Raw genomic sequence first — 27,160 nt, 5'->3', positions numbered from 1 at the left:
TGTTATGAAGGTATACTAAAATGGAAAGTTTGGAACCATGGAGAAACAGGTTATGAACTAGAATGCATATCATAATGCCACTAACTGTGTTAACCCTGTGTTGTAAGTGTGCATGCATTAAGGACACACAACCTATAAAGACCTGCAAGGATGAAGGGTTAATGATGGTTAGTTTTCACCTCTGAGGCCAGGGGGTGAGATCCTGATAAAGGCTTTCAAGGCAGAGAACTCCACCTGCAGGCAGAGGCAGTATAGCTCAGGGCTGCCATCCAATGGGCCGCGTCTGCAGTGAGCAGTTCCGCCCACCGCCCAGGACGAGAGACCGGCAGCTAGATAATCCAATCCATCCCCAAACCAACAGTGAGCTCAAGCTGTCAGCGTGCCAAAGACCTCCAGCTGGCTAGAAAAGCTCCTACAGTTTCGTTTTCCCCCCATGAAAGGATCGGAAGTTAGAAGGGCTGACCCAAGCATTTCCCTGCGACCATCGCCAAACCCACGTGGGAGCCAGGCCTGGTCCTCTAAGCAGGTGACCAATTCACGACTGCAACGCCACCCGATCACAGACCAGGCAGGATTTGTACCAGAGTCTGAGTTCTGGAAGGGGAAAGATTTGTGGCTGTTTCCAAGTTCTGCTTTTCGAAGCGGCCACCGGAAGCGGAGCGAGAAACTGAGATCTCCCCGCAACCCCCACTTTGCCCAGGCAGGGCAGTTTGGAGGCAGGGAGTTTGGAAGCGGTGAGAGCCCGGTGCGACCTTCGAGGGAACCAGGGTCGAATGGGAGGCGGGAGGCAGAGGGGAGGGCCTGGGAAGAGCTTTTCTCCTCTTGAATGAGTTTTACCCTGTCGCGTGTGATTCATTATAGGTTTATGAATAGATTGATAAATGCAGAACGATGGGCAGGTGATGAAGGGCTGGGAGAGAGGAAGAGCAGGGACGAGTAAGAATGGCGGCGGCGACCAAAAGAGGGAACTAAAAACGCCAGGAATAATCAGAAGCTCAATGTATCTAAAGTTTGGGATTGTTAAAGTTTAGTTTATCAAACACATTCTGAGTTCCAAGCTTCCTGGTATTTAATAGACTTTCTACTGGTCTCTCGTTTCCGCGCTTTTGGCGGGAGGAGCCAACCAGTGGAAAGGAAAGGCGGACCTTAGTGCCAGCCGGGCAAATGCACTGGAAACAGGAATCAGGTCAGGCCCGGGGTGCTTAGAGCCCCTCAGCTCCCGACCAGCACCTCCGAGGTCTAGCCCGCCAAATCCGGGACCTGGTGCCTGAGCAGCTCAGAAGCCAAGGTGACGTGTGTGTATTTGTGTCTTTCTCCTGCCTGAAGGCCCGGGTATTTTATCAGGCTCGGCGGCAAGTTCCTTAAAAAGCATGAGTGATAGGGGATGATCCAGGTGGGTGTGAGCCTGACCAGGCCAGCACTGGGGGGGGAGGGGAGAGGAGAGGGAGGGCGGGGGAGCAGAGGAGTGAGGGACGGAGGAGGGAGGGGGTAGGCGCGGGACCACACGCAATCACGCTTGCACGCAGGGACCGCTGCATGTGAGGACACAGGTGCAGTACTCCGCATCAGGTTTCTGTGCTCGCAGAGCCTGTCACAGTTAGCAGATTCAAGTTAGTGCAAGTGCCTCAGGCCCCCATTTGCAATTTTTGAATTACAATGTTGGAAGAGATTCTGCAGATGCCTCTGAGCAACCCCTGTTAGCTACTGTCCTTAACTGAGGCACCAAGGGACAGAAATAGAACTGTCTAACCCGGAGTTTATCACCTAGAAGCTATTGGAAAAGAGCCAAGGGCTCTGTGACTGCTGTTTCCCAAACATCACTTGTTCTATGGTTCTGTTTCCTTCTGTTATGGTTCTGCCCCAAGAGAGCCAGTCCCGATTTGTTTTGAGAAGTGTATTGCTCCAGCCTATCTAGAGTTTTGTGTGCCCCATCCTTACTTTGCACACACATCCATCGAGGGTCCAATCTTTCATCAACAGTTTTTATGGTGGTGTAAGGGAGACAAAGATCACCTTTCTTCGGTCCTCATTGGAGTGGTACTATTTACTATTGAACCATTTCCTCCTGAGAGGCATTCTGCCTATCAAACTCTACTATAGCTTTATTCTGTGTCATATGACATTGTTAAGATTTAACTTCCTAAAAGCTCTGTTATATGGAGCTGGAGAGATGGCTCAGCAGTTTAGAACACTTCTTGTTTCTGCAGAAGACCCAGGTTCAATTCCCCACATCTACATGGCAATGAGCACCTAACTGTCCATAATTCTGGTCCCAGGCATCCGATGCCCTTTTCTGACCTCCACAGGCACCAGGCAGGTGGTGCACAGATATACATACAAGCAAAACACTCATATTCACTGAGCCATCTCTTCAACCCCTTGTCTTTATGCAAATACTATCATGATGTACATGCCCTGCTATAGAATTGCTTTTTCAAGTCATTATTACATTTTGTAAATTTATATGTTTTGGACACATGAAGATGTGGTATAACAGTCAGCTTGATGAGATAGGGAATCTCCTAGGAGAAAGGCCTCAGGGCACACACCCGAGGAGTTATGTAATCTGCAGGCATATCTGTGAGTGATTGTGCTGACTGAGTTCATTGAGAAGACCCCTTCTAAAGGAGACTGGCACCATTTCCAGGCTGTGGGTGGTGTCTAGGCTGAATAAAAAAAAGAGCCAGCTAGCTGAGCACAGGCATTCCTTGCTCCCTCTTCCTGACCGTGGGTGGGTTACACTGTGACTGGGCTGTGTAAATTCCAGCTGCCTTGACTTCCTGGCTCTGGTGATCTGTACTTCTGTGAGCCAAACCAACCCTGCCCTCCTTAAGTTGCCTTTGCCAAGGCATTTTATCACAGAGGCAGAGAAGTAACGAAGACACATAGCTTACTCCTTTTCTCTGCAGCATCTTTATTTGTGTGCACATCCTTTGTTCCCCATGTAGCTGTGATATTTCTTCAAACTATTTCTACTCTATAGCACTACATTTCTCCTCCTGCCATTCTGGCAAAAGCCTCTTTCCAGAGGAAAAGGGAAGGCAGTAGAAGACTCTCCCTACTTCCCACCCCCCATAGCTATAAAACCTAACCTCACCGCCTTCTTCCAGATTCTGAGCCACAATCTTTTCCAAATCTCGACTTTCGGGATTCCACTGTTTCAGTCACTCAGTCTCCTCCTCCATCCTTAAGTTCTCACTTCGCTACTGGCTTACTCTCATCTAGGGTAAATATTGTTAAGCCTTTCCCACACTAATGAAAAAAAAATCCTCAACTTCTCTTCCTCCATGTACATTTCTGTACCTCTCTTTTTTAGTAAGCTTATCTAATGACTGATTGTCTGCACTTGATAACACTATTACTGTGTCTGGTATTCATTACTTAACCCATTGTGACATAATGACAATTAGTATAATTTTGCTTACTGGACATCTGTGAGCCAAAGCATAGTGTTAAGTGCTTAGTGAATTATTTAACCCTTTATACTAAGACTCATATAAGGTAAATGATCCCTGCTCTGTTAGCAAAGACATAGGGTTAGGCATTTCTAAATATCCAGATAAATATAACAATAGTATGTTTTAATGAGTGTTTCTCTATCCCACAAGGCAGTTCCCAAATAATGACATGGAGGATTCTTATTAATTATAAATGCTTGGCCTTGGATTAGGGTTGTTTCTAACCCGTTCTTATAACTTAAATTAATCCATTTCTATTAATCAATATGTTGCCTTGTGGCTCCTGGCTTTTACTACTCCTCCTGCATGTCCTGCTTCCTCTGTATCTGGCTGGTAACTCTTTCTTCTTCCCAGAGTCCTCTCTGTCACCAGAAATAATGCATAACCCCTTCCTGCCTGGCTATTGGCCATTCAGCCCTTTATTAAACCAATCACGGTGACACATCTTTACACAGTGTTAAGGGAATATTTTGCAACAGTATGTGATGGAATTGCAAGCCAAGCCACATCTGTTGGCACTCATCCCTAAGACCTCAGCTTTTGCAGTCTTTTCAAAGTCACAGTTGTGTCATTTACTAAATCTTTTTTAGGGGGTGGAGTTTGTGAGACAGGATTTCTTTGTATAGCCCTGGCTGTCCTGAACTCACTCTGTAGTCCAGCCTGGACTTGAACTCTGCCTTCCAAGTGCTGGGATTACAGGCGTGCACCACCACCTCCTGGTATTTCACAAAATCATATAAGACTTTCCAATCTCAACTTGCATCCCCTGTCAGCAGCTTATATACCTGAAAAATCACAGCAGGTGGTCTTGTGTTCCATCCCCCCCCCCACACACCTGTCAATACCGAATTCTTTTTGTTCATTTCCTACCTCTCCAGGTTTTCATGACCTTTTTTTTTTTTTACATCTCCTGCTAGTATATTCTCTATTTACCCCAAAATGCACTGGGAATCTGTTCCAAGCTGTGAAATCTCATGCCGCGGGCACACCCTTGCATTAGCTGATCCCTCCTGCTCCTGTACCTCAATGCTAATGTCTTCACTCTAACAATACCAGTGAATAGGTGACATTGTCTCCTCCTGGAAACATTAGTTAACTACAGTTTAATAGCCAAATTGATTCAGACACCTCTTTAATGTGTTTTTCCTTCCATAGCCTATATCACATGTGATGGCAAGCTCTACTTTCATTCCTCCTCAAAACAATTTCTAAGATATTTTATTGCTTTGACAGGATCTATTCACTTAGACTAAATTTTTTCAGTAAGTAGATGAATGGAATTGTGGGCATGAAGGAATTAATCTTAATAAAGGTAAAACAAGTGTTTGGATTGTTTGACTGTAGGACGAACATGGAGACAAATCCCTTCTTGGTGTCACAGTCTTACCCAGACTTGGTCATCCGTGTAAAAGGAGTGACTCTTGGGGAAGAAAACCGAAAGAAAATGGACTCAATGAAGAGAAAGCTGGAGAAGACAAGGATTGCAGTGGCTGCCTGTGCTCTGTTAAACTCTGGAGGCGGAGTGCTTGAGATACAAATGGCCAACAACACTGATCACCCTGTAGAGATGGGACTGGATTTGGAAGAGTCCTTGAGAGAGCTTATCTACCCTTCTGATCTTCAGGTTTTCTTTGAGACCCAGCAACGAGGGAACCAGTTTTACATTTTTGTTAAATCGTGGAGCTGCAGCCCTGAAGACAGTTTTGCTAAGCATCGCATTTGCAGTCAAAATTCTTCCTTGTGGTATAGATGTGGAACTTCTGTGTTTACCATGAATTCAACAAAGGCATTCACATTTCTAAATGATAAGAAGAATGCCAAGTGTATCCTGTCTGACGCAGGAGCTCCACCCACTAAAATCCCCAGAGCTATGTATCAGAATAGCCTTGAATCACATCCTGCTTTTGAAATTTTCCAAAGTGAGAAACTTGAGTATGGTCAAAGCTTGCCTTTCCCTGAATCTATATCTATAGAGTTTAAACAATTCTCTACAAAATGTGTCCAAGACTATATAAAAGTAAAATTCCAGAGTACATCTCTGCATTTGCAAACACCCGTGGAGGCTACCTTTTCATTGGAGTAGATGACAAAAGCAAGAAGGTCCTGGGATGCCCAAAAGACAATGTTGACCGAAGCTCTTTGGAAAGAGTGGTAAGTGAAGTGATATCCAAGTTGCCAGTTTTCCATTTTTCTTCATCTGAAGAAAAGGTGTCTCATAAGACCAGAGTCATAGATGTGTTTGACAAGGGGAACTTGCACGGTTATCTCTGTGTGATCAGAGTGGAGCCTTTCTGCTGTGCAGTGTTCTCCAAACCTCCCACTTCATGGATCGTGGACAAGAAGAAAGGTATCTGCAGCCTGACCACCAAGGAATGGGTAGGCATGATGGTGGATGCTGGTCCAGGTAAGAGGGCAGACATCTTCCTTCTTTGTCCTTTCTGCCTCTTTTTAGTTCCTCTGTATCCTTCACACTCCAAAAATCTGAGTTCATTATACCAACTTTTTCTGTATCTTTATGCTTTTTTGGATACAAGAAATCTAAATGGCTAGAGAGATGGCTCAGAGGTTAAGAGCACTGGCTGCTCTTCCAGAGGTCATGAGTTCAATTCCCAGCCACCACATGGTGGCTCACAACCATCTATAATGAGATCTGGTGCCCTCTTCTTAAATAAATAAATAAATCTTTTTTAAGAATTGAAAATTCTTAAAACATGAGTCACTTTTTCTTCTACCAAGTGGGTGTCAGAGATCGAACTCAGGCCATTAGGCCTGGAGGCAAGCACCTGTCTTAGTTAGACTTTCTACTTTGTGAAGAGACACCATGACTATGGCAACTCCTTTTTTTTTTTTTTTTTTTTTTTTTTTTTTTCTTTTGTTTTAGTTAGGGAAGAGTGTGAACCCAGTCCCTCATTACCCAAATTATGCAGTCAAGTTTCCCAAATTTGGAGAAATCCCAGAGGTCAGCATATCCAGAGTGCAGTGGATAAGACTTGGACCACAACAGCAATTCTTATAAAGGAAAGCATGTAACTGGAGTGGCTAGCTTACAGTTTCAAAAGTTCAGTCCTTATCATCATGGTGGGACATGGCAGCGTGCAGACAGACGTGGTGCTGGAGAAGTAGCTGAGAGTCCTCCATCTTGCAGACAACAGGAAGTGACCTGAAAAACTGGGAAGTATTTTGAGCATATATAAGACCTCAAAGCCCGCTTCCACAGTGGCACACTTCCTTCAACAAGGTCACACCTCCCAATAGTGCCACTCCACTTGGGGGCCATTCTCTTTCCAACCACCATAGCACCCTCTGAACCATCTCACCAGTACCATGAAAACTGATTTCATGTTTACACACATATTATTTAAAATCCTCCACTGTAATTTGCTGGAACTCCATAATAATGATCACCTGGTGCCAAAGTTTAGCATGTTTCCAACTCTGGGAATCAGGAACCTGTACTAGATATGGTATATTTTGTTTGGACCCTATTGCTCCTTTTGCCAAGTCTTCTTTGGCTAATTAGTCTTTTGTGCTTCTATGTGAATTTCAGGATTTTTTTTTTCTTAGTTCTGTGAAAGACATCATTGGGATTTGATAGGATTTGTATGGACTCATTAGACTGAGTTTAGTGACAGCCATTTTCATAGGAGGCTTTTTCTTCTGGTTTCTGCCTCAGTATTTTAAAGTTCCCACTGTAGAGGCCTCTTGCCTCCTTTGTTAGGTATGTTTCCAGGGATTTTTTGATGCAGTCATTAATGAGATGTTCCAGATCTGTTTATCAGCAAGTTTGTTATTGGTATATAGAAAAGCTGGTTTGACTACTACTGATACTTTGCTAAAAGTTATCAAATGTAAGAGCTCACTGTTAGTCTTTGAGATCTTTCCGTTTAGGATCAGATCATCTGCAGATGGGGATGATTGACTTCTTTCTGTTCAGTTTGTACATGTGCCTTGAATAAAAGTGAGCCCTTGATTTTGGAGAAGGCAGTACTTTTAGTTATTTCTCACCTAGTATAAAGTAAGGCTTAGCTTTATCATGTTGGTGTCCTATTCTTTCTGTTCCTGGTTTCTTCAGGGGATTTTATCATGGAAGGATGTAAAATTTCAACACAGGCTTTTTTTTTTTTTTTTTTTTTTTTTTGCATTTAATGAGATGATCTGTGATTTTTGTCCCTGATTCTAGTTATGTAACACATTGCCTTTATTAATTTGCCTATATCAAGCCACCCTTGCCTCTCTGGAATAAAACCAACTTGATCATGGCAGGTGATCTTTGCAGTGTTTGGTTAAGTTTGGTTTGCAGGTTCTTTATGAGTTTATCATGGAAACTGAGTGACTGATTTTTTTGTTTTGTTTTGTTTTGTTTTTTTGTGATTGTGCTACCAAGACAATAATACATCTTTATGGGGTGAATTAATAGTGTTTCTTCCCTTCTATTTCACAAACTAGTTTGAGGAACACTGCTATTAATTCATCAGTGACGGTCTAGTAGAAGTCAACAATAAATCCATCCAGTTCTGGGCTTTTCTTTGCTGGCCTTCACTTCATCTTCCTTGTGTGTTGGCACAGATGGGATGCTGTACTTCTGCCTCAACTCTTTGCAAAGAGACACCACCATCTTCTGCAAGTGTGAGAAGCTGCATCGAAATGAAAGGGGTTTGGCTTCATGTTGGCAGCTGCCACTTCAGTGATCTTGATTTAGTTTGAGTAGTTGTTATGTGTCCAGGGTTTCTCCTCTGACTCAGAACCCTCATTTTCTCACCTGTTTAGAATATAGGTTTCCCTGATGATCCCCTAGATTTTATTGATGCCTATTATAATGTTATCTCTTCTTTCTTTAGTTGGTTTAGCTAAGGGTTTATCAACCCTATCTATGTTTTGAAAGGTCTGTTTTACTCATTCTTTTTCATTTCTACTTCATTGATTTCTACCCTGCTGATTATTATTTCTTGCCATCTGCTAATCTGGAGCTTGGATTGTTCTTATTTGTTGGATTCTTTCTGAGTTGAAATTCCATGATTTTTTTACTTGAGGTGGCTGTGGCTTTTCCATGTAATGGCTCATAGGAATAAGCTCCCCTATTAGACATGCCTTTGATATGTTCCAAATGTTCCTATAACTGCGGCTTTCGTTTTCATTTGGTTATGTGAATGTTTTAAGTTCCTGATTTCATCAATGACATTCGGTTTAGAGTTTAGAGTTTTATTTCATTTTGGTCTAATGAAAAACAAGATTTTTTTTTTCTTTTTTTTGACTTTTTGACTTTTGGTGTTTCAAGACAGGATTTCTCTGCATATCTCTGGCAGTCCTGGAACTTGCTCTGTAAACCAGGCTGGCCTCAAACTCACAGAGATCTGCCTGCCTCTCCTCCCAGTTAGTGCTCTCCACCTCTACGCCAACTCTCCAGCCCCAAGCTTCATTTTCTGAGTCTAGCCTCCTACTACCTGAACTTTTTGGCATGTCAGTGGCCAGTCTGTCCTTGCCCCATGCTTACCTTTCACAGCTGTCTCCTAGCCTGAACTATGGCAGGCTGATCTGAGCTTGTTTTTGCTATCAGGACCTCTGGTAGCTCAGTTCCAAACAGTGTGTTCTCTCTCCAGTTGGCACCCAGTGAAGTGACAAAGTGAACCTCCTCTCTGCTGCTACCCATGATGTCAGAGGAGTCACTGTGTCCCCAGAGCCTTCAATTGGATTTTTTGTCATACAGATGGGACTTCGGTCTCTCTATCAGGGCTGCTTATATTGCTGATATTACCTTCTGCATCAAGCTTTAACTTCTTTGTAGTTTGTGATGTTCTTCCAATCTCCCCCCCCCCCCCCCCCGCAATAGAGCCTATGCTTTGTTATTCTGATGGGTTTCATTCACTGTGCCACACAGAGGCAGCTTCCAATCAGACATCTGGTCTCCATAACCTATGTGAAGATTTTGAGAGTCAGCTGAATCTCTCCAACAGCCCCCCACACTGCAGACCAGTGTATTCTAAGAAAGGACTGGAGCACAAAGTCAATCTCCAAAAGCATTTATTTCCAGGTATGAACAGCTAGTGTTTCCATTAAGAGAAAGAACATCACCAAGCTTATGCTGTACCAGTGCTGCAAATCTCTCTTGAAGTCATCTAGCACGTAACTAGCAAAATCTGATATTAAATATGTAGAGGTCAAGGACCCCACCAGGAGTTTACAGCAGCCGTCTGTCCCAGGCCTTGAGCATGCGCATTTGAGTTAGCTTCTCAAGGTTTCAGAACTCACTAAACCAGTACAGCCATAGCCAAAGCCTTATACTGGGAGCACAATGATATAGTTGACCTTTTCAGTCAGCTTCTGAGGGTCAGAGGAAAGAACACAAGCAGGCATTCACATGGTGGAATAGGAGGGCAGTGAATCTGGTCTTGGTACGAAATAATAATTTCAGATGATAGATGATGTCAGCCTTTAGCTCTGACTATATGTGAGATCTGTTCATCAGATATGATACAGAGACATCCTGTGGATATATAAACATGTATGAAGGCCCAGATAATTAATGTGTTAAGATGGTCTAAGGTCCGTTTTCAAAGTTAGTTTACCTGAACTCTTTTTCACTTTTTAGCTTATCAGAAATGCTTTTAAACTCCCACAAAGGAATCTGCACAGATTTTTTATTTTTTGCACTTCCTTAGGCTTAATAAATTCCAATTTTGTTGGCAGAGACTTTTCTGTAAGATAATGGGAAAGCCACATCATTCCATCAGCCTGGTGAGATAGGAGTTAAAAGGGATATATATTCTGCACATATATTCTGCACATAGGAGCTTAGTTCACTTTTTTATTTTAAAATGTTTTATAACTTTAATTTTTATTGAAAACAGATGTTTTGCATACAACATGTTCTGACCACAGCTTCCCTTCCTCCAGCTCCTTCCAGATCCTTGACACCTCCCCACCCACTCAAATCAACAATCTTTTCCCCTCTCTCTCATTATAAAACAAGTAAGCAACTAAAACAAACAAACCAGAATAGGAAAAAACAAACAGAAAAGAAAGAAAGAGAACCAAACAAAAAGAACAAGAAACACAAACAGAGCAGACACACACACACACACACTCTCTCTCTCTCTCTCTCTCTCTCTCTCTCTCTCTCTCTCGCACACACACACACACACACACACACACACACACACACACCATAAGAACACAAAATCAAAAACTATAGTAAATAAGCAAAGGGCCTGTAAGGTAAGAAATATAACCAGACAAAGCGTATGATGGGGGAAAACTCCAAAAAATACCCATTGAGTTTGTTTTGTGTTGGCCATCTACTTAATTTTCTGTTTTAAACATGTGAGTCATACAGAACGATGCAAACACTTATTTGAAATCTTGTCTATTCTTTCCATGTCCAGTGTCACCAGGATATTTGACATACACTCCTGAATCCCTTTGGAAGAAGCTGTGCTCACAGAATAAGGGACTAAAGAACTTAATAAGTCAGCAAATGCGCTCTGTCCACTGTGGTCTGCTGATCCTCTCTAGGAGCTGGGCTGTGGACCTAGACTTGGAGGAGAAGCAGGGAGTCATCTGTGATGCTCTGCTGATTGCAGAGGAGACCACCCCAACCCTCTATACCATTCTTGAGCAGCAGGATGAGGGGGACAAGACTACTGTACCCGTACTGCCTTTTGCTCTCAAGCAGAAGCTAGTGAACACTGGTGGCTACACTGGGAAGGTGTGTGTCATGACCAAGGTTCTCTGCCTGAGTTCCAAGAGCATTGTAGACACTAGTAGGGTGTCAGCCCCATCCATAGATTACCCACACTCCTATAACCTTGCAAATACCCGGGAAATGGAGACCTTGCTGCAGGCCCTTGTGATTGTCTTGCTCAACTTCAGATCTTTCTTGAGTGACCAGCTTGGCTGTGAAATTTTGAATCTTCTTACAGTCCAACAATATGAGATACTCTCAAAAAATCTCCACAAACACAAGAAACTATTTGTGCATGGCTTGCCTGGGTCAGGGAAGACAGTCATGGCCATGAAGATCATGGAAAAGATCAAAAACACATTCCGCTGTGAAGAAAATAGCATTCTCTACATCTGTGAAAATCAGCTTTTGAGGGACTTGATCAGGTAAGTGTTTGGATCTTATGTCTGTGTGTTATCAATCTGTTTGAATTTTTCTTAGTTACCCTGATTCTTGGAAATTAGCAGTGCTTTGTGTTGCTGGGCATGTGATGAGAAATACCTAATGACTTTTTCACTGTTACAGGACAAAAAATATTTGTCAGGCAGTGACCCGGAAACTTTTCATGAAAGATGAGCTTGAGACAAACATGATCCAACACATCATTGTTGATGAAGCCCAGAATTTCCGCACTGAAGATGGGAACTGGTATAAGAAGGCAAGTGCCATCACTCAAAGAGATAAAAGGCATCCTGGAATTTTCTGGATCTTTCTGGACTATTTTCAGACCAGCCACACTCATAGGGAGTGGCCTGCCATGTTACTCACGACAGAAACATAAGGAGGAACTCACAAGAGTGGTACGCAATGCAGATAGAATAGCTGAGTTCTTACAAGAGGAATTACAGAAAATCAGAAATAACCCTCCACCCAGGATCTCTGCTGAGTCTCTGGAGCTACTCAATGAGTTTACCTGGGCTAATGGCATCTCAGGCAGCTTAAGTGCAAATACTTGAGCTTGAAAGAAATGGTGAGCTATGTAGCAAATGAGTGCAATTGTTTCCTGAGGAATGGCTATTCTCCCCATGATATTGCTGTACTCTTCAGCACGGAAGAGGAAAAGGATAAATATAAAGATAACTTCCTGAGTGAAATGAGGAAGAGAAGAGTGTCTCAGATGGATGATGCGTCTGTCTATCCTCCTGGCATGTTTGACAGCATCCGTCGGTTCTCCGGCCTGGAAAGAAGCATCGTGTTTGGTATTGATCCCCATGCAGTTGAGCGGACATTTCCAGCAACCTATTGCTCTGCTTGGCTTCCAGAGCAAGGAAACATCTGTATATTCTGAGGTTTCCTGGTCGTTCTACCCCATCAGTGTAACTCAGTAGCTTGAATGGGATGCTTAAGGTCCTAGGTTCATTCACTGGTGATAGGAAAGCAAAACCTAGTTGAAGCCATTCAGTACAAGAAGACAGATACAGATACAACAAAACTCTTGTCTTGTAGTTTCAGAAAATGCTGACAAAAAGATCACCTTTGGACACTGAAACTAACCGTGGACCTGATGCTGAAAACAAAAGTTGAAGAAAAGAGTGGCAAAACAATGTGCACATGACATGGTTAGATAAAAAACAGTGCAATATAGTAAGCTGTATCTTATTTTTAAGACAGACTTCCATTTTTAATTGGTAAATACATTTATGAAAATTAAATGTATTTGCAAGGATAAAGATAAAAGCTGTCCCTGACCTCCTACCAGCTGCAACACCCAGGAGAGCAGGCCCTACACCTGGCCAGCGCAGCACAATACAGCCAACCTGTTAGTGCAGATATGGGTGAGCCAGCCCCAAAATTGTGAGCATGGGAGAGCTGTCCCCATTTCCAATCTTGAAGACCATCCCTGCAGCTGGCCAGGCCCACACCCAAGGTTATGATGTGGCCCACCCCATCATCCACTTCATCTATGATCTCCTGGAGCACATGAAGGAACCTGACCCACAAACACAAAGCTGCAGGATCTCCACAACACAGGGTGCCGGAGGGTTGCCCAGGAAGAGTCCTAGTGGGGGCTCAGCATTGAACATGTAGTGAAGACCAGCGGCCTTGAACCAGACCAATGAATGACTCTGCAAGGAACACTTGCAAGTAGAGATGTATGGACAAAGGGGGGTATATAGCACGATTTGTTGGGTCACACTGCAGCTTCCATGGTGAGATTCCTTTTTTCTCTTCAATTTTGTTTTATTTGGGGGAGAGGGGTGCATGGCGGGGGGGGGGGAAGGGCAGATGTGAAGGGACAGGGAATAAATGGAATTAAGATACATGATGTGAAAACACATAGAATAAAAAAAAAATAGAAACTAAAAACATAATACTATTAAGTAGTAGTGGATAGTCTGGCCCTTGTTTCCATCTAAGTACTGGCTTTCCTGCAGCCTCGAAGGCACCTGGTGTTAAGAGGCCAATGGAAGGATAGATACACTGCGCTTGAATTCTGCAGTGTGTCTGCAGGTCTGTTCTTTGTAATGCTCCAGATTTGTTGATGTTGTTGTTGTTTTGTTTTATTTTTAAGAAAAAAGAAAAAAACCCAGTCAGATCAGTTCTTGAAATAATTCCATTCAAAGACAAAGAGACAGAAAGAAGCAAAGAATAAAGGGAGGGGAAAATAAATCACACAAGATGAAACCCTGCCCCCAAATGGGAGGAAACCCAGAAAATAAGGAAGAGCCAGAGGAGGAGGGAGAACCAGAAGAGGAGGGAAAATCTGAAGAAGCTCCTAGGGAAAGGTTGATTCAAACTCTGCAGGAGTGGAGAGCAGTCAGACAGCAGGCATTGGAGCAGTGGGGATGTTCTTAGGTAATGGATGATACAAGAGATAAGGAGAAGCAAAGGTAAAGTGATGCTTTGGAAGGCTGGTCAAGGACATCCTTTTCCCCGATTTCATGTAATCTGCCTTGATTTCCATTTTACCTGATATTATCATAGTATGGTAGTTTGAGTATAATTGGTCCCCATAACCTCAAAGGGTGTGGCACTGTTGGGAGGTATGGCTTTGTCAGAGTGGGTATGACCTTGTTGGAGGAACTGTGTCACTGTGGGGGGCAGACTTTGAAGTTTTCTATGCACAGGATACCACCCAGAGTCCTAGTCAACTTCCTGTTGTCTGCAAGATGTGGGAGCTCTTCTTCCAGAACCACATCTACCTGCAATCCACCATGCTCCCCATAACGATGGTAATGGACTGAACCTCTGAAACTATAAGCGAGTCACCTCAGTTAAATGTTTCCTTATAAGAGTTGTCATGGTCATGGTGTCACTTCACAACAATAAAAATTCAAACTAAGACACATGGCAATATAGCTTTCTTTTTAATCAGCATTTTCATGGTCTACATTTGCTCATCTTCCTACCTTGAATCTGCTGCTGTTGGTGATTTCAGATATAGTTCTTCTTTGTACCTTAGTATTCACTGTATTTGGAATCAATCTACAAGTTTCTGGCTTTTATTTAATAAGAGTGCTTTTATTAATGTGTAGAAACAGGAGTTTCTGATAGGGTCCAAAGAAAGAAAAAGGTTACAAAGGAGTTTGAGAATATTGTAGTTTTGAAAGACAAAACTTTCACATAAACTTGTGAAAGACAGAAGAATCCAGCCTCATTAGTTGAATTGTAAATGACATTTTCTGCTTTTTTTGTTTGGTTGGTTTTTTGTTTAGTTTAGTTTAGTTTTGTTTTTCAAGACAGGGTTTCTCTATATAGCCCTGGCTGTCCTGGAACCTTGCTTTTTTGAACCTTGCTCTGTAGACCAGGCTGGCCTTTGCCTCTGAGCGCTGGGGTTAAATGTGTGTACCACCACTATATGGCTGACGTTTTCAAAGGTTCTCCTGCCAAACCTTTGAATGATTGGAATAATAGATATTTTACAGGGTCAGTATGAGGCAGTTCAGGAATGGATCATTCTTGCAAATTGCTCCCTACCTAGGAGATAAAGCAACACCCTGGATTTCCCAGGATTGTTGGGAAAGGAGAGGAGAAGGTAGAGCTGGATACCACAACAGTAGGAGCTACAGCTTCAGTTCCAATAAAAGCCCACAGGTCCAGATGGATCCAATGTGGCAGTGAAGCCAAGAAACCTTCTTCCCAAAGAATGAGCTCAGTCAAAATCTCAGAGAAGAGGGAGGAGACAAAGAAAAGCACCTCCAAACCCAGGAGGCAGCACTCTCCCATCCCAGGCTTCAGCTCCAAACCCAAAGTCGAGATTGGAATCCTGTCTGCACCTCGGTTTTTCTTCAGTGATGATGGCCTGTGAGCTGGCCCTCCAGGAACACTCACATTCCTGGGGAAGGGGTAGTGGCAGCCCTGCCCCCAACCTCACTCCTGGCCAAGGGCAAGTCAGACCTGGGCTGACCAGCAGCCTGCCAGTATGCCAAATGGCAATAAATCGGCTAAGTGATCGGCTAAGGCCTGAATAAACTCAGACATAAATTCCTTACGTAACTAGGTGTGACTGCCATAAGCAAGGCAGGCACTCTCGCGATAGACTAGAACAATAGTATAGTATATCTATTTTCAGCCAAAACTTTGTGTGATTCTAGTTGAACAGCCCAAAAGTCTTCCTGTCCATCACACCAGTATGGCATGTGTGATAAATGCACCCAAAAGTATGACTAACAACTTTTCTCTTTTAAATTATGTCCTTAAAATAAACATGTTTTAGGTATCTACTCCTTAACTAAACATGCTCAGGAGTAGGCCCTGTGATGGTTTGAGTGAGAATGGCCCCCATTGGCTCATGTATTTGAATGTTTGGTCTGCAGTTGGTAGAACTGTTTGGGACAGATTAGCAAATGTGGCCCTGGATGCCTTTAATCCGAGCATTTGGGAGGCTGAGGCAGATGAATCTCTGAATTCAAGGCCAGTTTGGTCTACAGAGAAAGTTCCAGGATGGCCAAGGCTACACAGAGAAAACTATCTCAAAAAAGAAAAAAGAAGAAGAAAAAGCACATGCCATTCTCAGCTCTGCCTCATGCTTGTGGATCAAGATATAAGCTTCTGCGCTCCAGCACCATGGCTAACCCCACTGGGTGAGAATAAGACCACTGCCACAATTTCAAGCCAGTTTTAAAGCAAGGTCCATGGATACAGTCCGTGTTCATTCCTGGTATTCCCAGAGGATGGCCCAATTACATTAGTCAGAGGTTTATAAAGCAAAACACACAAGTCTATGTACATCACACTTTCTTCCAATCAGGGACAAGCACATATCCTGATGTACTCCTGCCTACATACCTCCTGCCTGCATGTAATCAAGCACACATGTTGGAAATTGGTGCACCCATGCTTGTTTACAGAAGTGAAAACATTACACTTATTATCTTACATGAACCCCAGCATTCCATCTGTCCTTGGATGAGTGGAACTTACAGGTTAGAGGCATTTTTTTTTTCTTTTATATGTCCTAAGCACAGTAATTTAAACTTAAAACATAACTTTAGCCATCACACCCTCCCAACCCCAAGTTGTGTCCTGAGTCAAATCCTTGACTCTGTGGTGGGTACCTGTTTATATTGGGATGTAATAATCATCAGCTTAATGGTACCTAGGTGGGGATTTATGTATATAGTTGAGGCATTAATGATGCAAGGGCCAATAACAATCAGCAGAAACAGAAGAGCCAAAGGCCCTGCGATGGCTGGCGACAAGTCACTATCTAAGAGGAGCCTGGAAATCAGAATGAGAACCAGAGAACCAGTCATTTATTTCATTTATTTTCCCCTGTTTTCATATTTTTTTAATACAACCAGATTATCTCTAATTATTCCTGAGTGGTTTGCGATAGAAACGATTTTTTTTTCCAACAGGCAGTGGTGGCATGCGCCTTTAATCCCAGCACTCAGGAAGGCAGAGGCAGGCAGATCTTTGTGAGTTCAAGGCCAGGCCTGGTCTATAAAGCTACACAGAGACACAGACAAACCCTGTCTTGAAAAATCAAAAAAGAAAAGAAAAACTTCTTTCTTAAAGCCATATGATAACCCCCTTCTTTTACATAAAGTAGACTGGGTGCCCTATCATGTTATAAAACTATTTCAGCAAATGAACCTACCTGTTGATAGATCTGGGTCTATTTGGTTTCAATAGGGTACCATTTCTGGAATGCCAATAGGCATTATAGGTAGCTATTTTGCCCCCATGCCAGGAAGTTTCCTTCTGAAGTAACACTCCATCCTTTTTGTTGAGGACAAGTAGCAACATATTCTCTTCTGTAACTGGTTCCTGCTAACATTAAGATGTCATTGTCAGGGCCCAGGGAGGCTGGAAATTTAGTCAAAAGCCAGGAGAGGATTCAGGTGATGGAGCATTCAGGGAATGGGCATTCATCAGAAGCATCTGCTTCACTGACCCAGCTGAAGAGGCAGGGAGCAATCACATCAGCTTTCAGCAAGTCCAGGGTCATCTGGAGCAGTTTGTAGTCAACAGCAGATTCCTGGATGGTGTCTGTCAGGCAAGTGCAAACTTGCTGGGACAGATATAGACCAGGACAGAAGTTAAAGTTTAGGAACTTGAAGGAGATCTTGCATTTGCAACTTTCAAGCTCATGTTCCTGGTAGCTAGGGAAGGAAAGGGAGTCCCAAGACCAGGAGAGAAACAGCAAAATCCCACAGTCAGGAATAAACAGGTGGGGAAACTTGAGACTGTTGACTGACAAAAGTACTTATCCGGAGCCCATTTGACCTCTAAGAGGCTGATCCAAGTCTTACAACTCCCCTCAATTCCCTGAAGCTTACATGGATTTTTTTTAGGTTACAAAAATAGATAAAAGGTTTTAGATGGTCAGGTGGTGTAGGCACATACCTTTAATCCCAGCACTTGGAAGGCAGAGGCAGGCAAATCTCAGTGAGTCCAAAGCCAGCCTGGTCTACAAGTAAGTTCCAGGACAGCTAGGACCGTTACACAGAGAAACCCTCTCTTGAAAAAAATTTTTTTAGATATATTAGCATCACCACTGTTTGTAGTCTGTACTGAAATACACATTGTAGAAAAAACAGCTAACAGGTATCTGTAAAACAGCCGAGTAGACTCACACCTTGGAATCATTAAAAAAAGGAGAGAGAAATAAAAATGAAGGAAAAAAAAAGCTATGGCTTTGTGTTAAGAAACATGAACACTCTTTTCTGTGTAGAGAGCCAAGATATGGATTGGACAGAGATGTTTTTAGCCTGATTAGAAGCACCTCAAGTCTATACTTAGAAGACAACAAAAGGAAATTTGGAGTTTTGAGCTTGTGACTAATAATAGCAGTTATTGCTTTTACCAGCATATCAGAACACTGTTGAGGATGTTAAAACTCTGAATGTTTGAAATATTAGTATAACCATATAGCATAGAGAGGGAAAGAAATCTGAAGCATTTTCATTTTCATACACCTTAGATCTTTGAAACTTAGTTAGGCTTTCACAGCCTCAGACCTTTAAACACTCTAGAACATGTTCTTAGAGCATCAGAACTTATGTAAACTTGAAACCTTTTTTATCCAGTTGCCATGAGACACAGGTGGTTGATTACTGAGAACGGTCATTTACAAAGCAAGTTCCTTTACATAAAGGAATAGTGAAAAGTTAATCTGAAACCTGTTTATCCTTTAATATGAATTCTGTAAGTTTGCCTTCTTCATCAGGGAAACCTAACAGTTGTAGAAAAAGCAAGGCCTGATCTCCATTTATGATATGAACTGCCCGGGGCAGCTGCAACCTGGGTGGGTGCCTTCTGCTGCCAAACTGATGAAGCCACAGTTAGCCATCAACACCATCAGAGATCTGAGAAGGATACATTATAGCAGGGCCTCTGTATTGACTAAAATGACAGAGACTTACCAGCTAACAGGACTATCACCCTAGTAGACTGCCGTGGTCTGGATGGCTTTGTTGTGGTTCGGAGGTCTTTGGCTATTAAACAGGACAGCAGTACATCTTCAAGTGCTGCACAGGACACCACAGGCCTTCAGCTGATGGACCCAGAGGGCCTGGAGATTCTCCTATGGATGAAGAACTCGGGAAAATAGGCCTTCCTTGACTTAAGCAGAGTGGGACAGTCAACCCAGCAATGTCCACAGTTTCTGCAGGACCCTGGAAGCAGGTGAGGCATGGAGAAGTTTCTTCCCAGTGGTTAGCATCGCCACAATCCAGGTCTGTGCTCCATCTGTCTTCTTTGAAGACCTTAGGGTTGCCTCTAGGCATTTCTGTCTGCCACAGGGAGGTTTTGTTTTGTTTTGTTTTTCCCATTAAACATGTCATATTCAACAGATCTCTGAAAAAGGTTTTGAGGGCCATCTATTTTTGCCAGATTTTAAGTAAACTTTGTTTTTAGCTACTTGCTTTAGTCTTAACCTTGAAAACACATACAGGAGGCTAAATAAAACTTATTCCTGTAAACAAATTACATTTGCACTTAGCATGACTACAGTTATAGTTCTGTGCACATTAAAGAATTTGATAATTTATAAGGTGACTGACTTTGCTTGTCATAATAATCTTTAACAGTTCACAGTTAAGTTAATGGCCTTTATAAGATTAGTATTTGCATTTTTATCCCTGTTAGGTTTAGCCTAAAAAAAATAACAATTTTGAATTGAAGCTCTTTTTGTATGAAAGCAAGACTTTAATTCATACATATAGTTCATAAGGAGACTGGCAACTTTACTTTTCCTGTTCCTTTCATGGTGCACTATTACAGAATATAACTGTTTCTTGTATGACTCAGCTTATCAAAATAGCTAAAGCTACTAAAGTAGAAAAGTCAAGGGATGCTAGACACATAATCTGAAGTCAGGTTCTGTTAGCCTGAATAGACCTTTGGGAAGGAGAGACATTCTATAGGCTCTGGCCATATGCTTAGGTCATTGTCTTGCTGCATCATAAGGCAGGAATATCCCCGTTTCTAGTGTTTAGTGTTTGATGCTCATAGCTGTGGCCCTAACTCTTTCAGCCTTTTATCTTTTAGGTTACACATTAATAAAGACACCATAATATAAAACATTTATAAATATATAATGTGCCATAGTCTTAATACATTTTCAAAATCCAGGGTTTTTTTTTTTTTTTTTTTTTTTGTTTGTTTAAATTTCTTAAAGACTCTAAAATTTCCTTTCTAAAAAGACTTAAAATTTCTCGACTGTGTGTTCCTACAATATTAAAGAATAAGCAGCTGTTTTACTTCAAGAGGGAAGAAGCAGGGCACAGCAACAGTCTGGACAAGGCAAAACCACGTTCCAGCAGTGCAAGCAGCTCCATGTTCAACATCTGGGATTCATTCACAATGCTCTGGGCTTCCCCCCAGGAGCTCAGGTCATCTCTCTGGTTACACCCTTAGCAGTATGGCCAGCCTGTCTTCTGTGCCCCAGCTAGTTCCATCTCATTCTGGCTGTTGTTTCTGGTAACCATCACATGGCACTGGCATCTCCAAATCTACTGGGGTCCCTCTGGAACTTTCTTTAGGAACTCAAGCCCTGCCACATAGTACCAAGTCTCAGTTGCTCTAATTGGCCCCCTTATGCCTTTAAAACTAATACTACCTGGGTGACTTTTGCATTACAAGTTTGGCTGCCAGCACAAGGTACATTCTTGTGTCTGAACACATGCAGAAGGAGCTTTAAGACTTTATTACAAGGGTTGTTTTTAAATCCCATCTTTCATGAACCTTGTTTTTACGACTTTGTTTTCAGGACAAAATTATACAAAAATCCATCATAATCCAAAATATCTTGGAGACCTGTTGCTACCTCTTGGTAGGTTTATGCCACGTGGTCACCTTTAATCAAGATGGTGGTGAAGTCACATGGTATCCAAACCACTCCAGCCCTAGCAATCATGTCTGCCAGCCATGTGGCTGCCTCCATCCCAATGGGGGTCAGCAGCTATGATGGGGGCAAGCCACATGTTGTTTATATCCCAAGATCCTTTAAGATTACCTATGTATAGATTTTTAACTACCAACCCCCTGTGTTAACAAGTTTTAAGTTCATTTTTTTTTGTCACATAATTTACAGCTTTCTAACCTTACCCAGTAAACTTACAAAGTTTGAGGTACAGAAAATTCATATAATAGGCTTACAAATCTTGAGATAAGATTTATGTCTTAACAAAAGTTTTAGGCAGTTAAATAAAACCAATAGTCTAATTTCTTTTACTGTTTTCTTTGCTTCCTTTTCCCAGTCACAAAAGCAGGTAAGTCACCTGACATAGGACAGACAAGAGACCTTTAAATAAGCATGCTTGGGTCTGGAGAAGGAAGTCATAACCCAACTCCAGAGCCAGCTTTTCAATAAAGTAGAACAGCATAAAACAACTTTAATATTCTCCACACCCAAAAAAATTAAATCCCTGCTAAACTGAATCCACTGGCCAGAAAGCTCAGAGATAAGAAATTCTGAGCCATATGGAGAGATACCTTGCTCAGTCTAGACACAGGAGTATGGGGGTGGAAAGGTGCCTTGGTCCTGCCTCAACAAGATGATGGGACAGACTTAGTAGACTTCCTATGGAAGGCCTTACCTCTCTGAGGAGCAGATGGGAAGTAGGGGAGGGGAGTGGGAGGAGAGGAGGGAGGGGGGAACTGGGGTTGGAATGTAAAAAATTTAAAAAGTTAAAAAATAGAGAAAAAAAAATTCTGAGCCATCTAAGTAAGCAGCCATGACAAATGGCAATGGAGATGGCAGTGGCCTGCAGTTGGTGGAGGCAGAGACAGCAAAAATAAAATCAATAAACACAGAACATATAGCAAGCTCATGCATTCAAAGGAGACTTAGTCAAAAGCAAACCAGGTGGTGGACACCGTCATTCACACATTCAACTCAACCTGGCCGGTTTTCATCTCAGCCCCATGTTTGCAACAAAACTTCTACAAAGACAAGACGAACAAGATAGAAAAAATAAATAAATAAAATAAAAAACAACCAGACCAAAAACCTCAGGTAGGTGGGTATGTCTTGTTTTATTACCTTAGATAAGAGAGCATTGGGTCCTGTCACACTACTCCTCATCCCAGATCAGGATCCCAATAGAAGTAGATGTCACAGAAAATTCCTGACTTACAATGGGAGGCCTCGGCATAGGCTGGCTGCTTTTCTCAGCATAGCAATTCACTCTGATAGTCTTTGAAACCAATTTCATGCCTTGGAGCCTTGGATGTCTCAAGGGGTGCACATCCTGAGGTGTGCCTTGAGCCCTTGGAGTCCCAGAGTGAAGGTCTGGTGATGCGGATGTCTTTCGTATGTTATGTTTCTTATTGGCTGAGGAATAAAACAGTTTGGCTAGTGACCAAGCAAGAAGGATAGGTGGGACTAGGGAGAGAAAGAGAATTCTGGGGAAAGGTAGACAGAGGGAGCCCACCTGACAGACACCATGGAGGAGCTGGGAAGACAGGACAGACCAGGTGCTCTCCAGTAAGATGAGACCATGGAGAAATGTATAGATTACTAGACATGGGTTAATGATTAAGACAGCTAGCCAATAAAAAGCCCTAGTCATTGGCCAACAGTTTTATAATTAATATAAGTCTCTGTGTGTTCATATGGGGCTCAAGAGTGGCGGAACCCAGCTGGGAAAGAAAATCCTGCAACTGTCTGGCTTTAGAATGGGGTGGACTGATGTCTTTGGAGACTCCAGAAAATGTTAATCTCACCAGGCAAGATTAAGATCACTATGACATTTTTGAGCCAAATTTGAAGCAAGCTTCACTAAGTACTGGCCAGGTCCAAGGATACCTTTGTCTAATCAGACACATCCTGACACTTCCTGCCTACATACCTCCTGCCTACATGTGATCAAGCACACATCCTGTGCAATTGGTTTAGAAAAGTTAAACACTGCACTTGTTATCTTCTATGAACCCCCATAATTCCATCTGTCCTTGGACCGGCTAGAGGCATTTTGTCTTATGTCTTAAGCACAGTAATTTAAACTTTAAAGATAACTTTAGCAATCACATATGCTCGGCTGCCTGCTGCCATGTTCTCTACTGGAGTCTAGCCCTCTGGAACTATTAAGCCTCCAAATTAAGTGCTTTTTTAAAATAATTTTTCTTGGCCAGTCATAGTATTTTGTCACAACAGTAAAAGTGATTATTTGTGGCTCTAGGGCCCCTGAATCCACTTTTGTTTGAGAAGAACCCTGTTTTGGAAGTAACTCTCATATTCTTTGTCAGCTACGAGTAGATGGAAGTTTCTGTCCTACCTGGTCCTGTAACCATTTAGTCCCAAATAAACATACTGAGGCTTATATTAATTATGAATTGTTTGGGTAATTGCTCAGGCTTCTTACTGGCTAGCTCTCTCTTAATTATTAGCCCATTTCTATTAGTCTGCATTTCCATGTATTCTTGGCTTACCAATGATGTCTGGGTCTCTTGCTTCCTCTGCAGCTACATGGTGTCTCCCTCACTCTGCCTTCTACCTTTCTCTGTCCCTGTTTGGATTTCCCAGCTGGTTAAATCCTGCCTGTCCATTGCCCAAAACACCTTTATTCATCAACCAATAAGAGAAACATTCACAGCATACAGAAGGATTTCCCCCATCAGCTATAGGCAATAAATTCTTCCTGATTTGTGCTAATTTTGACTTATGGTCACCAAGCTTTGAACTCCCAGCATTCTCTCAGTTAGTGTTAAGTTGCTTTGCCAAAATGGGAGGAGGAGAGGACCCTATGAACTCTTAACACTTTTTAAAATCTCTGTGCAATTTGCCTTACCTCTATATTACTTTGAAGACTGTTTTACAGAAGGGGTGGCCACCTCTTTTTTTTTTTTTTTTTTTCTGAGACAGGGTTTCTCTGTATTGTTTTGGAGTCTGTCCTGGAACTAGCTCTGTAGACCAGGCTAGCCTCGAACTCACAGAGATCCACTTGCCTCTGCCTCCCGAGTGCTGGACTAAAGGCATGTGCCACCAACATCCAGCCAGGGTGGTCACCTCTTTTATACCAGGAAATAGTAGAGAGATTGCTGTCTCTGGTCTAGCAAATGACTCAAGTGCCTCAGCCTTGGGACCTTGCCCAGTGTGTCACTATGGGACAGATTAGGGAAGCTTGACCTTTCCTAAGGGGATAGATATATGATATTTCTGCAAAGGCATTCAGCTAGGGAGTTAAGTACTGGATAAAGTCCACTGGGTGATAAAAGGATTTACTGTTACTTAGATCTTGAAGGAAAATGAGGACATGGCTGCTCTTAGGTTTTGTTAAGGAGAAAGTTTTTATTGGAGCTATGAAGAACACAGTCAGAGGCATCTGGAAGAGTCCAGACTAAACTGGGCTATCAGAGGAAAGGGGGTAGGAATGAGAGAAGGAGGAGAGGATATCAGAAGAGAGAGGGCAGGCAGACCAAGAGCTGGGGCAAAGGGAATGGAAACCCAGCCCCTGGGTTGGAGAGGGTTAAGGTAGGGGGCGATGAGAAGGACTTGGAGGAGCTTCAGGCACTGAGTATGCCTTGTCCTGGGTTTCTTAGAGAGCTGACAGATCTCTGTTACAAAGGCTAAACTCTCTCTCTCTCTCTCTCTCTCTCTCTCTCTCTCTCTCTCTCTCTCTCTCTCTCCCTCTCTTTTTTTTGAGACAGGGTTTCTCTGCATCTTTGGAGCCTGTCCTGGAACTCACTCTGTAGACCAGGCTGGCCTCAAACTCACAGAGATCCACCTGCCTCTGCCTCCTAAAAAGGTGTGTGCCACCACTGTCTCCCCAGCAGAGCGTCTCTTTTTAAACAACTTAAACTGTGAGTGAAGGAAGCTTTGTTGAAATGACCTAAGAAAGGGAACAAAATCCAGATCCCAGAGCCATTACCGTCACAACCCCAGACCGTTTAATACCAAAAAATCATACATATGCATTTATTGTGTCGGGAAGACACATGCCAAAGCACTCACTGGAGGTCAGAAGACAATTGTGGGATTCTGCTTTCTCTTTTCACCATGTCAGTTGTGGGGATCAAACCCATGTTATCAGGCTTGTCGCCAAGTGCCTCTACCTACTGGACTCTCTCCAGCCCACTCTGTTTACTTTTGTGGAAACTACAGGTGCTGGCAGCCAGGCAATTCCTTCTTCTCATGGCTCCTGCTGCCTTAAGTGCCCACAGCTGCGGAAGAGACTTGGTTCCAACAGTACACGCTGCAAGGAAATTTCCAGAAGGTCACAGAAACCATGATAGTCCTTGCATAGCTCCTATAGAAACCACTTCATCTGTTTCAGAGCAAGGCCCCCCATGATGACAACAGCAGCCTAAAGAGGGTCTAGGACAGCCATCATGGCTCCAGAGGCTTGTCTTAGCAGCCCCCCCCCCATTGTCAGTATGTCCAAGTCCAGGAGACCTTGTTCCTGGGCATTGCCCCCCTGCGCTACAGCAGAGACCCCAATAAAGCCCTATCTGGTTTCCTTAATTTGTCTATGCCTATGGTCTTTTATCAAAGAAAGAGTGAGCTGGGCTACTTGCAGAAAGAGCAGACAGCATCAGGGCTGGTAGACCAAGCACACTGTTAGGGTTTTTACTGCTTTGACAAAACACTACAACCAAAAGCAAGTTGGGGAGGTGAGGGTTTATTTTGCTTACACTTCCAGGTGGGGGAAGTCAGGGCAGAAATTCAAATAGGGTAGGAACCCATCCACTTCCCCAGTGCTAGGACTATGTGTGCATCAACATACCCATTTCTTTACATGATTTCTAGGGTTTGAACTGACTGGGCAACTTCCCAGCCCTCTACTATCTTTATAGTTACTACTGTTGCCATAGAAACCAAATGCCAGCCGTTTGAGATCCCAATGTCTTGCCTTCCACCTTCACTTTCATTCTAATGGTTAGTGTGGTCCTGATGCCATCACCTGTGTGTATGTGAAATGCTTAACAAATATCTCAAAGATCTGCTTGTCGTGGAAAAGAAGAAAAAATAATTCCATTTTAGTTGTAGTATTTTGTGACTTTTATTTTTTAAAAAAAAGCTTGGAGCAAATATGACAATGAGTCAGTGCTTCTAAACCCTACATGGTAAAAAAAACAAACAAACAAAACAAAACTATTATGTTGTATGGTTTTCAAATCCCCCATTCACTATACATCAATATTCATTATGATTATGAAATGATTATCCAGGATACATGTTGATAAAAACTGAGAAAATAATTCATAAAACCATTACATTCATAAGTAAAAACACATGCAAAAAAAAAAAAGATCCCATCAAGTATTACATGGTATAGAATCTAGAGTCATAAAAAGTAAAAGCTGAGTACTCTCTTTGGCATCAATTTCCCTTCCCCAGAGTCAAATACTGCTACAAAATTTTAAGGTACATTTCTAAAACTTAATGCATATATGTCAACTCTAAAAGCATAAGATAGACATATTTTGGATGATACTTTGTTTGCAATGCAAAACATCTTAGAGATGACCTCACATAAATACAATGAAAATATCTCACTTTTTATGGCTTCGTGGTATGATGGATGTTGAGATATTTGAAAATTACTCCCTTCAATCCTTTTGAATAGATATTTACTATTATTCTGCATGCTGCTACTAGAAGGAAAACTCTATACTTCCATTCAGAAGCCTTTTACCCATGTGCAAGTTGTCTACGTAAAGTTTTTTGGAGATGAATCTAAGCTAAAGATTTATAAGCATTCATGATTTTCTATGGCCATTGCTAGATCCTTCTGGAAGGAAGTACAATACACAGAAGTATTATTTCTCACCAAAAAGCATGTCATAACACATGCTGGTTATGCCACACTCCTGCTACTATAAGTAATGACTCTACATGTAGGAACTATTTAAACTCCTGTGCCCTTTCACCCATCACATTCTTTGTCAAACTTTCTTTTGATATTGGAAATTTTCTTTTATGTATAGAAACTTTTTTTTTTTTTTGAAACAAGGTCTCACTATGTATCCCTGTCTGGTCTGGAACTCACTATATTAACCAAGCTGTCCTCAAACTCACCAAGATCTACCTGTGTCTATCTCCTGAGTGCTCGGATTAAACCACCATATATAAGACTTTTTAGAGGAGAAAAAA

At 42.4% G+C, this 27,160-nt stretch overlaps 1 pseudogene; it reads left to right on the top strand.

Moving 5' to 3' along the window:
* The first annotated feature begins 4,806 nt into the window (after positions 1–4,806).
* LOC127218717 (schlafen family member 13-like) lies at positions 4,807–13,277 on the top strand (annotated as a pseudogene).
* Positions 13,278–27,160: the final 13,883 nt, after the last annotated feature.

Source organism: Phodopus roborovskii, unplaced genomic scaffold, assembly GCF_943737965.1.
Source record: "Phodopus roborovskii unplaced genomic scaffold, PHOROB, whole genome shotgun sequence".
Classification (NCBI taxonomy): Eukaryota; Metazoa; Chordata; class Mammalia; order Rodentia; family Cricetidae; genus Phodopus; species Phodopus roborovskii.
Note: the sequence above shows the minus strand (reverse complement) of the source record. Positions and strands in the feature narration are given on the sequence as shown.